Source organism: Macrobrachium rosenbergii, chromosome 50 (assembly GCF_040412425.1).
Source record: "Macrobrachium rosenbergii isolate ZJJX-2024 chromosome 50, ASM4041242v1, whole genome shotgun sequence".
Classification (NCBI taxonomy): Eukaryota; Metazoa; Arthropoda; class Malacostraca; order Decapoda; family Palaemonidae; genus Macrobrachium; species Macrobrachium rosenbergii.
This window is the reverse complement of record NC_089790.1, coordinates 18,587,501-18,600,000: the sequence shown is the minus strand read 5'-3', so window position 1 is coordinate 18,600,000 and position 12,500 is coordinate 18,587,501. Positions and strand designations below refer to the sequence as shown.

General features: G+C 34.9%; 1 protein-coding gene across 2 annotated transcripts in view; it reads right to left on the bottom strand.

Moving 5' to 3' along the window:
* Positions 1-12,500, bottom strand: part of LOC136832690 (uncharacterized) — a 279,608-nt gene that overhangs the window by 221,340 nt on the left and 45,768 nt on the right. The window contains exon 3 of one of the 2 annotated variants that reach the window (XM_067094081.1): positions 10,328-10,433. The exons of the other annotated variant lie outside the window; for it this stretch is intronic. The gene's annotated coding sequence lies outside the window, so the exon portion shown is untranslated. The remainder of the gene's footprint in view (positions 1-10,327; positions 10,434-12,500) is intronic. 2 annotated transcript variants of the gene reach the window in all.

Here is a 12,500-nt window from a genome sequence, read left to right as displayed (position 1 = left end):
AATGACAATTAGCCCGAAACAAAATGATTCTCAGGTCCGCCATTCTGATTATTAGTTGTCAAATTTGTTTTTCATTATTTGGCCTTCGTCTCTAAAGCTTCGGGAAATCTGATGAGAGAGAGAGAGAGAGAGAGAGAGAGAGAGAGAGAGAGAGAGAGAGAGAGAGAGAGAGAGAGAGAGAGAGAGAAGGTGTCAATATGTTAATAGCAAGTAATGCTTGAACTGTAGCTTGACATAAATTTTGTAAAATAAAAACTAATAATAGTAAATACAGCCCTAAAATACCTTAAATTAAAAAAATAAAAGACCAAAGGAGCATGGAATTAATATGTGATGCTGACAAGAATAAAGACTGATTTTGACAGGCGTTAAAATTTAAGTTTAATAAATCTGGCCGAAAATGCAAAATGTATTTATAGATTTTTTGCATTTATTAAGTATATTACAAATTTTTACAGAGACTATAAATATATCAGACGTCCTCCATAATTTACTATAAAAAAAATTCTAGCAAAAAAAAAAAAGTACATCTACAATTTTCAACGAAATGCAGTAAAAATGGAAGCAAACCTTGCAACTGAACAGACTAAAATAAATAGTTGTTTTTTTCTTTTGAACAAGAGAACAACAACAGCAAAAGACAATTTCAATTCACAACCCAGAGCCAAGAAAACTTCCGCAGCAAAACTACGACATGATCAGCAAATGTAAAAAAAAAAAAAAAAAAAAAAAAAAAAAAATTACCACTGCAGAGACTGACTGACCGAGCGTTCGACCAGACTTAATGCGGCTGAAGTCCTTAAAAAAAAAAGAAAAAAAAAGAGCTTAAAAAAAGTGAAGGTTTTTCTCACCAAAAATAAAGAGCAACAACTCCAGCTATTACAGAACGGGAGAAAGCAAGTCAAGCAGATGAAAAGCAAGGGAAAAAAATTTTAAATACTGATGCTGACCTCCAGAGACCTTTGCCCAATTTAGCACTAAAAGCAGAAACTTGTCCTGACCTTATTATATATATATATATATATATATATATATATATATATATATATATATATATATATATATATATATATATATATAATATATAATATAATTTTCTGATTCGCACCGGAGGGACCTGGGTTCGATCCTGATGTCTGTAACAAATTTATTCGTGTGAAACGCGTGCTCATGTGTTGATTAGTTCCATATACAGTATATGTGTATATATATATATATATATATATATATATATATATATATATATATATATATATATATATATATATATATATATATATACATATATATATATATATATATATATATATATATATATATATATATATATATATATATATATATATACACATACACACGAGCTGTTTCAACTACTATGAATATTATTTACGTCAACAAAATTGGAAGCAGGTTATGTACTCACTCCTGATTATTTTTCGTTCTGTTTACCAAGAAGAGCATTGTCAAATAATACGATAAAAGAGGCATACGGAAGGTACAAGATTAGATAGATGTACTAAAATGAACTGCATAATCCCATCTATTTAAAACGTACAGACAAATGAAAGTTGTATTGACAGATCCCAAAAAGTGTCAGGAAAATGAACACTGGATAAAAGGGTTTGGAAAAGAAGACTGAGGGAGGCAGAGGCTATTTGAGGGGGGCGGGTAAAGTGCTCAAGAGAAATAGACTGAGAACAATAGACAGAGGCAATAGTTATTTGGAGTTCGCAGATAGTGTTGAGAATATGCCAGCCTATGCAATTAAGTGGTAAGCGTATTACCAAACAGCAATATTCTCTTTCGTGGATGATGATTTGACCCAGAAAATATTAACAGAGCATAATGTACCTTACAGGAATTTATAAGAGCTCCATTTTTTAAGATAAGTCAGAAAATTGAGGCAGCAATTAGGGATCAAAGGAATGTGACCTGGTTAGAGAGAGAGAGAGAGAGAGAGAGAGAGAGAGAGAGAGAGAGAGAGAGAGAGAGAGAGAGTTAAACCCGTCGAAGACTGCCTTTAAGTTCAGTAAGTTGAACAGGAGAAGGGGATTAAGAGAGAGAGAGAGAGAGAGAGAGAGAGAGAGAGAGAGAGAGAGAGAGAGAGAGAGAGAGAGAGAGAGAGTTAAATCTGTCGAAGACTGCCTTGAAGTTCGTTAAGTTAAACAGGCGAGGGGGATTAAAAAGAAACAGAGAGAGTTTGAGAGAAAGAGAAAGGGGGCTTGAAGGATTACCCATATTAAGTTCTCTCTCTCTCTCTCTCTCTCTCTCTCTCTTCCCCTCGGATACCTACGACCAAGGCGTGTTCCCCTCACCAACCACACCCAAGCGTTCTCACTCCTTCTCCATCTTTTGCCTGGAAGGCTTCTCCTTCTTTCTCTCTCTCTCTCTCTCTCTCTCTCTCTCTCTCTCTCTCTCTCTCTCTCAGCCCGCGCCCAGGGCGAACAGACCATGGAACGAGCGGAATATTGCACGCAACCTCGACCCAATGCTACGCTGGATTTAATAGCACTGGATAATAGGGCCCCCTACCTCACGCACCCCACCCCCTCTTAAACTGTTCATCTTAAAAAATGGTTTACAGCAATCTTTAACGTCTTTCCTCTCGATAATGAGACACGGTGGTGTGCAAGAATATATATTACACCTTTCGTTTTGCATTTTTATGATCTTCTCATGAATGGTCTCATTTCTATATAAATATATATATTTTTTTTTTATATATATTTTCGATCAGTGACGATGACTTGAAATCATGAGCGATGGGAAACTGTTGTCGGTCAATCCGCACAGTAGTCACGAAGTTGGTGATCCTGAATATGGTTAATTACTGATAGTATAAACATGAGTCTTTTTATGGTTTATCTACGATTTTTATTTTAAATCTTTTTCTGTTTTTCCTGTTTCTATTTATGCACACATACGCATATATATATATATATATATATATATATATATATATATATATATATATATATATATATATATATATATATATATATATATATATAATAAATATATATATATACATATATATATATATATATATATATATATATATATATATATATATATATATATATATATATATATATATATATATTTGTGGGTTTGTGAGTGAGTGCGTGTGTTTGTACAAATAAAAAAAAATATACAAACTTGATAAAACCCGTTCTGGCAAAGTGAAACAAGAATTACTACTTGAATATCGCTTCTGGGAATGTTTGCTCGTGTGTATTATGTGACAAAATTTACAGTTAAAAAAAAAAGATATCAGCATAAAAGCATATTAACAGAGCGGCAGTCCGCTATGAGGAGAGCATATTAAGTCACCAAAGTAATTAGCAGCTATCACATTACACGCAATCAAAATTTATTAAGTGGAAAACCCGAAAACAAATCGTGAGGTAAAAATCTTCTAATCATTGAAGTTTTTACGTACTGAGTGACACTTTACTGAGAGAGAGAGAGAGAGAGAGAGAGAGAGAGAGACCCAAACTAGTACGTAATGGTTGACAACTGAGGGAAAAATCATCTAATAACTGAAGCTTTTACGTACTGATGAGAGAGAGAGAGAGAGAGAGAGAGAGAGAGAGAGAGAGAGAGAGAGAGAGAGAGAGAGAGACCCAAACTAATACGTATTGGTTGAAAATTCAGGGAAAAATCATCTAATAACTTAAGCTTTTCGTACTGATGAGAAACGTTAGAGAGAGAGAGAGAGAGAGAGAGAGAGAGAGAGAGAGAGAGAGAGAGAGAGAGAGAGAGAGAGAGAGAGACCCATTAACAGGCATAACACCAAACTACTACGTATTGGGTTGACAACTCTTGAAATATACGGTCCCTGTTTCAGCCACGAAGGTCAGAAGCAGTCCATTGCACCTTAGCATGCGATTTAGACTGCAAAAGATTACTCCATTTATAGACTCTCGCAGGGATGGTGTGTGTGTGTGTGTGTGTGTGTGTGTGTGTGTGTGTGTGTGTGTGTGTGTGTGTGTGTGTGTGTGTGTGTTTGTGTGTGTTGTGTGTGTGTGTGTGTGTGTATCGCAGGTTACCTAGTGAGAAGGAGTAAGGAGTTTTTTTTTATTAAAATTATTTACACTATATGTATAAAGGAACCTATTGGAGAGTCATGGAGAATCTTGACACACGTTTTTGCTTTTCCTGACCCAGATCGACTCAAGTAATAATAATAATAATAATAATAATAATAATAATAATAATAATAATAATAATAATAATAATAACATTATTATTATTAAATGGGAATGCTAATTAGTTGACAACTGATGGAAAAATCATCTTCTGATAACTGATGCTTTTACGAGAGAGAGAGAGAGAGAGAGAGAGAGAGAGAGAGAGAGAGAGAGAGAGAGAGAGAGAGAGAGAGAGACTTCTTCTACAATTTGTTTCCTCACTTCTATTTTGTGTAACCTTGTGTGTAACAATGACAGAACTACAGCGGGTCTTCTGTATGTATAAACAATGAAAGTCCCTCCCTCGAACTGAGGTTCAGGACGGTACGTACCGTCCTCAACCCCGCCCACAAAACCCCATCATCATAAACTGATACGCGAACCTTGATAGTTAGCTCAAAGGGCGTGGCAGCGAAAAGGGGCATTTGTAAATTAATGGATTTCGGGCCCAGGTCCTGATATTCGCAAGGTATTTAGAAATGGACACTTGACACTTGATGCCTGGGAGAGAGAGAGAGAGAGAGAGAGAGAGAGAATTTTGAGAGAGAGAGAGAGAGAGAGAGAGAATATAACTATTAGAGAGAGAATAATATATATAGTATATATATATATATATATATATATATATATATATATATATATATATATATATATATATATATATATATATATATATATATATATATATATATATATATATATATATATATATATATATAGGTGTATATATATATATAATATATATATTATATATAATGATTTATTTTTAATAAAATATATATATACAATCATTTATTTCATTAAATTATATATATATATATATATGTGTATACATATATATATATGTATATATATATATATATATATAGATATATATATATACATGTATGTACGTATGTATATGTGTACGTAAATAAGCTGCAGAAAGTACGAAACGATGTTAGCAGGCGAGGTGAGGTCCCGGCGTGCCATGAGAACGAGACTCTTGAAGATGATGACGTCTTCGTCAGGAGGAGGAGGAGGAGGAGGAGGAGGAGGAGGAGGAGGAGGAGGAGGAGGAGGAGGAGGAGGAGGAGGAGGAGGAGGAGGACTTTAAAGGGGAAATCTCGGGCCGTCGTCTGCTCCCAGTGAGTTCTATAACTCTCAATTTTTTTTACCTATTTTTTGGGGGAGCCTGAATGGCATTCATGTGTTTTTTTATTATTTTATTTTTTGAAGATGAAAACGAATAGCGTTCATGGGAATGTTTTTCGGCTTTTCAAACCTCTTCTTCTTTCCCCTCCTCCTCCTCCTCCTCCTCCTCTTCTTCTTTTCTTCTTCTTCTGAAGTCGTGAGTTTGTGGCAATTCTCTTTCTTGGTTTCTCTTTTTCGAATCTCTTGGTTTTGTCAACATTATTCATCACCTGACTTATTCTTCATTTGAGATTCCAATACACACACACATATATGTATATACATATATACATAAATATACATATATATATACATATATATATATATATATACAAATATATATATATATTTATATAAATATAATCAAAGTATTTGAATAAAACGCCATTTGAAGAACCACAACAAGCGCATAACTCTCCATTTCCCCGTCTTTCTGAAAATCTAGAAGTTAAGCAGTCACTGTCGCTATTGCAAGTACGTACGTATGTACAAACATTATATATATATATATATATATATATATATATATATATATATATATATATATATATATATATATATATATATATATATATATATATATATATATATATATATATATATATATATATATATATATATATATTCCACGAAGGAAAAAGAAACAATGCAGTACTGCAAGTCCTTTCGACTTCTTGTGCTTTACTTAGCAGGACGAGAAATCGAAAGGCCTTGTAGTTCTCCATTGTTTCTTTTTCCTTCGTGGATTTTGCCTGATTTATATATATTCATCACGTTCCATATTTTCGTGATGCAGGTTATGCATATATATATATATATATATATATATATATATATATATATATATATATATATATATATATATATATATATATATATATATATATATATATATATATATATATATATATATATATACAATACCACTTCTTGTTTTTGTTAACTTATAATTCATTTCACTCTCTCTCTCTCTCCGCGTTTCCTTCGACATGTACATAAAACCAAACGAATTACGTCACGCTTTTCGGTAACGGCTGGCTTCCTTTCACCTCGTATAGTGTTTCGTTGTAAGGGATACCTATTTCAGACGGTAGAAATTACTTCCTCAGCTGGCCATGTCAACGAAAAGGGAATGTTATGCTATATGGCTGGATGTGTGGCTGCATATGTTTATCCTAGTATATATATATATATATATATATATATATATATATATATATATATATATATATATATATATATATATATATATATGTGTATATTTATTTATTCATATATATATTTATATAAAATATATGACAAATATATATATATATATATATATATATATATATATATATATATATATATATATATATATATATATATATATATATATATATATATATATATATATATATATATATATATATATATATATATATATACCAGAGTAACACCTCATCGCAGCTGCACTACGAAACAAATGTTTAGAGAGGTTGGAAAGTAAGATGGGTCAAAGAGAACATGAACAGTGGTACAGTAAATGGCATGAAAGAGGTTGCAGCTGGGGACCGAAGGGACGCTGCAAAGAACCTTGGGCAATGCCTACATTGCACCAAGTGAGGTGCAATGACGGCATAATTACAGGAATATTTTTTGAAACGTTCTGATAAACTGTACTTAAATGACCTCAAGACTCATGTTTACAATATTTATGAAAGTAACAAGAACCAGATAAACAACTGAGTGCGTGGCGTTCTCACGCGCCTGCGCGGATAAACAATAGAGTGCGTGGCTTTCTCATGCGCGTGCGCGATCTGTGATAAGGCAAGCCAGGGTAGGATTGCACTCCTATTGCATTACACCACCGGAAAACCAGAGGAATTCAGCAAAGCCTTGATAGAGCAAGCACACTGAAAAAAAAAGTAAAAAAATGCGCAAAAGTTTCTTCGGCGCAATCGAGTTTTATGTACAGCGCATAATCAAGGCCACCGAAAATAGATCTATCTTTCGGTGGTCTCGGCATAATGCTGTATAAGACGCGGCCCATGAAACTTTGACCACGACCCAGTGGTGGCCTGTCCTATATCGTTGCCAGAAGCAAGGTTATGGCTGACTTTAACCATAAATAAAATATAAACTACTGAGGCTAGCGGGTTGCAATTTGGTATGTTTGAGGATTGGAGGGTGGATGATCACCATACCAATTTGCAGCCCTCTAGCCCCAGTAGTTTTTAAGATCTGAGGGCGGACAGAAAAAGTGCGGATGGACAGACAAAGCCGGCGCAACAGTTTTCTTTGCAGAAAGCTAAAACTCCTGTGCTCTCAAAACTCCTTGAGTTCAGGCTTCCTCTTCTCCCGTTTTTGAACTTAAGTTTTTTTTTTAAACTTCAGTGTCAAGTGTAATGACATCACCTTAAGAAGGGACGACAATTACGAAGTTAGGCTTTTTCATTTAAGTAAATTGTAGAGTTTTAGCTTGGCAAATTCGTGTATTGTGCTCATACGAATGGCAATAGATATACCTGTATAAAAAATAACAAAGTTTACAAATGTATTACACATATATACTATATATATATATATATATATATATATATATATATATATATATATATATATATATATATATATATATTATATATACATATTTCCACAATAAGCTGTAGGTCCCGTTGCTAGGTAACCAATTGGTTCCTAGCCACGTAAAATAAGTCTAATCCTTCGGGCCAGCCCTAGGAGAGCTGTTAATCAGCTCAGTGGTCTGGTTAAACTAAGGTATACTTAACTTATTATACAAAAATATTATATACACATACTACATATATATATGTACATATATATGTATATATATGTGTATAATTATATATATATATATATATATATATAATTATAATCACTGTCACACTGATTGATACGTCACACTATACCACAAATAAATAAAAAAAGAAACTTTATCAATCCTAACCGGTTTCAACTTTACTTGTAAGCCAATTTCAGTCCTGAAAATGGCTTAGAAATAAAGCTGAAACCGGTCAAGATTTACAACCAGTTTTGTTCCAAATACACCCATGGTAACAGGAGTCCTCTAATGACGTACCTACGAGACCAACTATTAATACTCAAGGTAGACCTTCAGGTAATTTTATCTCGAGTAGCTACTTGATTGAGTGCCATGCCGGACCCACTCACACGTCACATTTCGCTATTCGCAGCAGAGAGAGAGAGAGAGAGAGAGAGAGAGAGAGAGAGTATAAATTTATGTGTTGAGTCCCTCGACCTGTACAAAAGGGTTCGAATTACGGTTATAAATGCTACTTGTGGATTTCATTTTAGAGAGAGAGAGAGAGAGAGAGAGAGAGAGAGAGAGAGAGAGAGAGAGAGAGAGAGAGAATGCATTTGTTGTTAGGTCCCTCTGCGTATACAAAACGGCTCGAATTATGGTTATAAATGCCAATTGTGGATTTTCTTTTAGAGAGAGAGAGAGAGAGAGAGAGAGAGAGAGAGAGAGAGAGAGAGAGAGAGAGAGAGAGAGAGAGAGAGAGAGACCTCCTCACATCCTCTCCGCCGTACAAAGCAACCAAGACCGAATCAATGTTTCTTAACAAAAGGAAACTTCTCCAAGTCAATTCTCGAAGGTCTGACCCACATACGGTAGACCAGAGTTTTATATTTATTTCTGCTTTTCAAGTTTCATTCTATTTTCAGAACTGCGCAGCTGCGCATCCATTAATGAGACAATTAAAATGGGATAAATCGGATTTCCTGACGGTAGCACAAGCGAGGTAGAAAATTCAAAAGTAGCCCACGAGTTGATTTCTCCTGGTAGGTGATCATTCACACGTGGATTGACTTGTCACTTATTTTAACACTGTCGAACTTCTCAGTCCCAGAGGTCCTTTGTCCCTCACACCGTTGGACTGTGGAACAGCCTCCCAGAGGAAGTCGTGCAACTGGAATTTCAGAAGTTCAAGCGAAGGTGCAATGCATTACAACCCTAATACTATTCTCCTTGCATTTTAATACATTTTTTTCTGTTTGTTAATTTATTAATTTATTCTTTTTTTCTTATTTAATAAGTTGGGTCTGTCCCTTCTGTATTTCCCTTTACCTCGTCTTCTTCCTAAGAACGCCATAATATTCTTTGGAAGCTTGAATTTCAAGTCAATGTCCCCTGTGGTGGGCTTGTTCCATATGAATAGGTTTCATCTTCTGAATAATAATAATAATAATAATAATAATAATAATAATAATAATAATAATAATAATAATAATAATAATAATAATAATAATAATATTACAGAAGTAGAGAAGAGTCTAAATTGGTTGTAAGTTAATGTGCGTTGTTAATCAGAAAAACTACAAAGATGGTTTTTTAATAGTCTACAGAGATATGTAAACATAGCGACTGAATAATACTGTATTTCAATTATTTCGCGGTCGATATACATAGACAACACTATACAGGGTATTGGGACAAGACACCAATAAAAGTTAACAACGGCAAATATAGATTAAAATAATATCTACAAAACGCAAGAATAAGATAAGAGAAACAAACTTCCTTAAAGTAGACGGTAACAGGCAAGACAGGAGACAAGCAAAAAGGTAAAATGGTTATATGCCATGCAGGACGATGCATCCGTGGGGAGACATGAATGAAATGGAACGGAATATAAAACTTAGGCCAATGGCCAAGCGCTGGGGACCTGAGATGAGGTCATTCAGCGCTGAAAGGGAAACTGAAAGTAGAAAGGTTTGAAAGGCGTAACAGGAGGAAAACCTTTTATGAGACAATTGTCAGGAGAAAGTTGAAGAAAGTAAGATGGAAGAAGGAGAATATGAATGGAGGTACAGTAAAATGAATGGAAGGGGTTGCAGCTAGGGGTCTAAGGAAGGGACGCTGAGCAGAACTCTCAACTCATGCCTGCAGTGCACCTCACTCTAGCGACTTACGGAGACATACAAAGCAGACATACCTATAACGCAGTGAAGTGGTTATATACCAGGTAGTACGAGGTATCCGTGGGGAGGCAGATGAAATGGTGAACAGGGGAAAGGTGATAAATAAGCAACAAGGCAAACCTGAAAGGAAAAAGAGAATAACGATTACTCCCAAGAACAGCGGAAAAATCAACTTTCACATCCCTCTCTTAATTATTTAATTAGCCCCTCGAGATGAGGTGGTGCTGGGGTTAACGTTTTCGGGCCTCTTACACAGCCCCGAGGAGGTTAAGCTGAACTTCCTATAACCCTTCCTATAAGCCCGTTTCCCCCCTACCCATATCTCTTACATAAATCTTTCACCCTCACATTAACCCATAATTGTTTTTACTAACATTTTATTCCATCTTCCTCGAGGAGGTTAAACGAAACCTCCTATAAGCCAAGGTCTATAAACCTTTCCTATAAAGTCGTTCCCTCCCGCTTCCTTATCTCCTACGTAAAGCCTTCACCCCTTACATTAACCCATAATTTTTTTTTTACTTTTTTATTTCATCTTAAGCTTCTCAATGCTGTGTCTGTCAAAATAAGATTTGACATAAGTGGGCCATTTTAGAGGTCGAATTTGTCTATTTCCTAGTTCCTCTTCTCATTAGCCTATATACATATATTTACATATATATATACATATATACACACATATATATGTATACTATACACAGATATATATATATATATATATATATATATATATATATATATATATATGTGTGTGTGTGTGTGTGTGTGTGTGTGTGTGTGTAAGCATGTACGGTATATACTATATAATTATACAGTCTTATCAACAGATATGACTGTCTACAAGATCGATACAAAACATTTCAGCATCAGTGCTTGTGGTTGATAAGATACGATAATCTATAGGAAATGCTGGTTCATGAATACTGACTTCCTAGGCACTTATATTCTCATAGCCTATTTATTTCGCACATTTCCTTAACTGCACATTTTACACTCAAACCCAGTATCGTCAACAACAAAAACTTTACGATCACTTTCTTAAGGATATTAGAATATGGGAACTTTATGCAGAAGCAAAATACCTGCTAACCATCCTCCGTGTTCCCATACGCCCTTACGGTGCGACATCTGTTGAGTCTTCCATTAGTTATTTGTTCAACTGCTTCGGTGTTCCATAGTCACCGGATTCATGTTCACTCTCTGGATGGCTAAGGAAACGGACTTTCGTGCACGACACTACTTAAAAATAATGAAATGTCAAGATGTTGAATAAAAGGAAATAAAACGAAAACTTTGCCTCTTATTTTCCGTTTTTATAACATCGTTCTGATTTTTGTTCATTTAAAGGGGGTGTTCGGAATGTTTTTGCGTGTATATGAGAGTGCTTGCGCGCATATGCATAGGTGTATTATATACGCTTCAGCAAGTATATACGCCTTTGTACATACTTGCGGAAAGTCCAGATGCCTCTACCGTTAACATAACACTACTACCGACTAAACCCGACCTTTGCCGTTAAACAAGTTGCTTAATAATTACCACTGTTCTCTTTGAACGACTTTCGTATTAATTCAAGTTTTAACACTTTTTCTCTGTAACAGAACCTAACAATTTACTATCAAGCAAAGACTCAAAATTGAAGAAAATATACACACAAGATTTCATGCTATGTTTGTTTTCCCTAAAACTGTCAGCCTTCAGATGTAATGACAGGATAAGTTTCAGTGCCATATTTAATCCTCTAAGACTCCAAGTTCAGAATCAAGGATGAGATCCGGTGCACGAAATTTCCTTATCATAAATATAACTTCATACATGGTTAAGTCTGTCTCTCTCCCTCTCAATTTCTGAGAAACACAATTCAGAGATATTAACAAGACAATGACCGCTAAGTGAAATAAAAAGTAAAATAAATAAATATATAAATAAATGAACAAAAATATAATAGGGAGCCGACCTCCGACAAAGACTGTCCCTTGTCCTTCGGAGTATCCTAGGGAATCTCCGTCAGGAGGAAAGGAGTAAAATGCTAAGGGGAGGAGGAGGAGGAGGAGGAGGAGGAGGAGGAGGAGGAGGAGGGGAGGAGGTAGCTGGGAGTGGAGGGTGGGGGTAGGGGTAGGGGGGAGGGGAGGGGGGAAGGGATTTAACAAGAAGTCATATGAGGTCTGAGAGGCTGCGGTGTGCAAG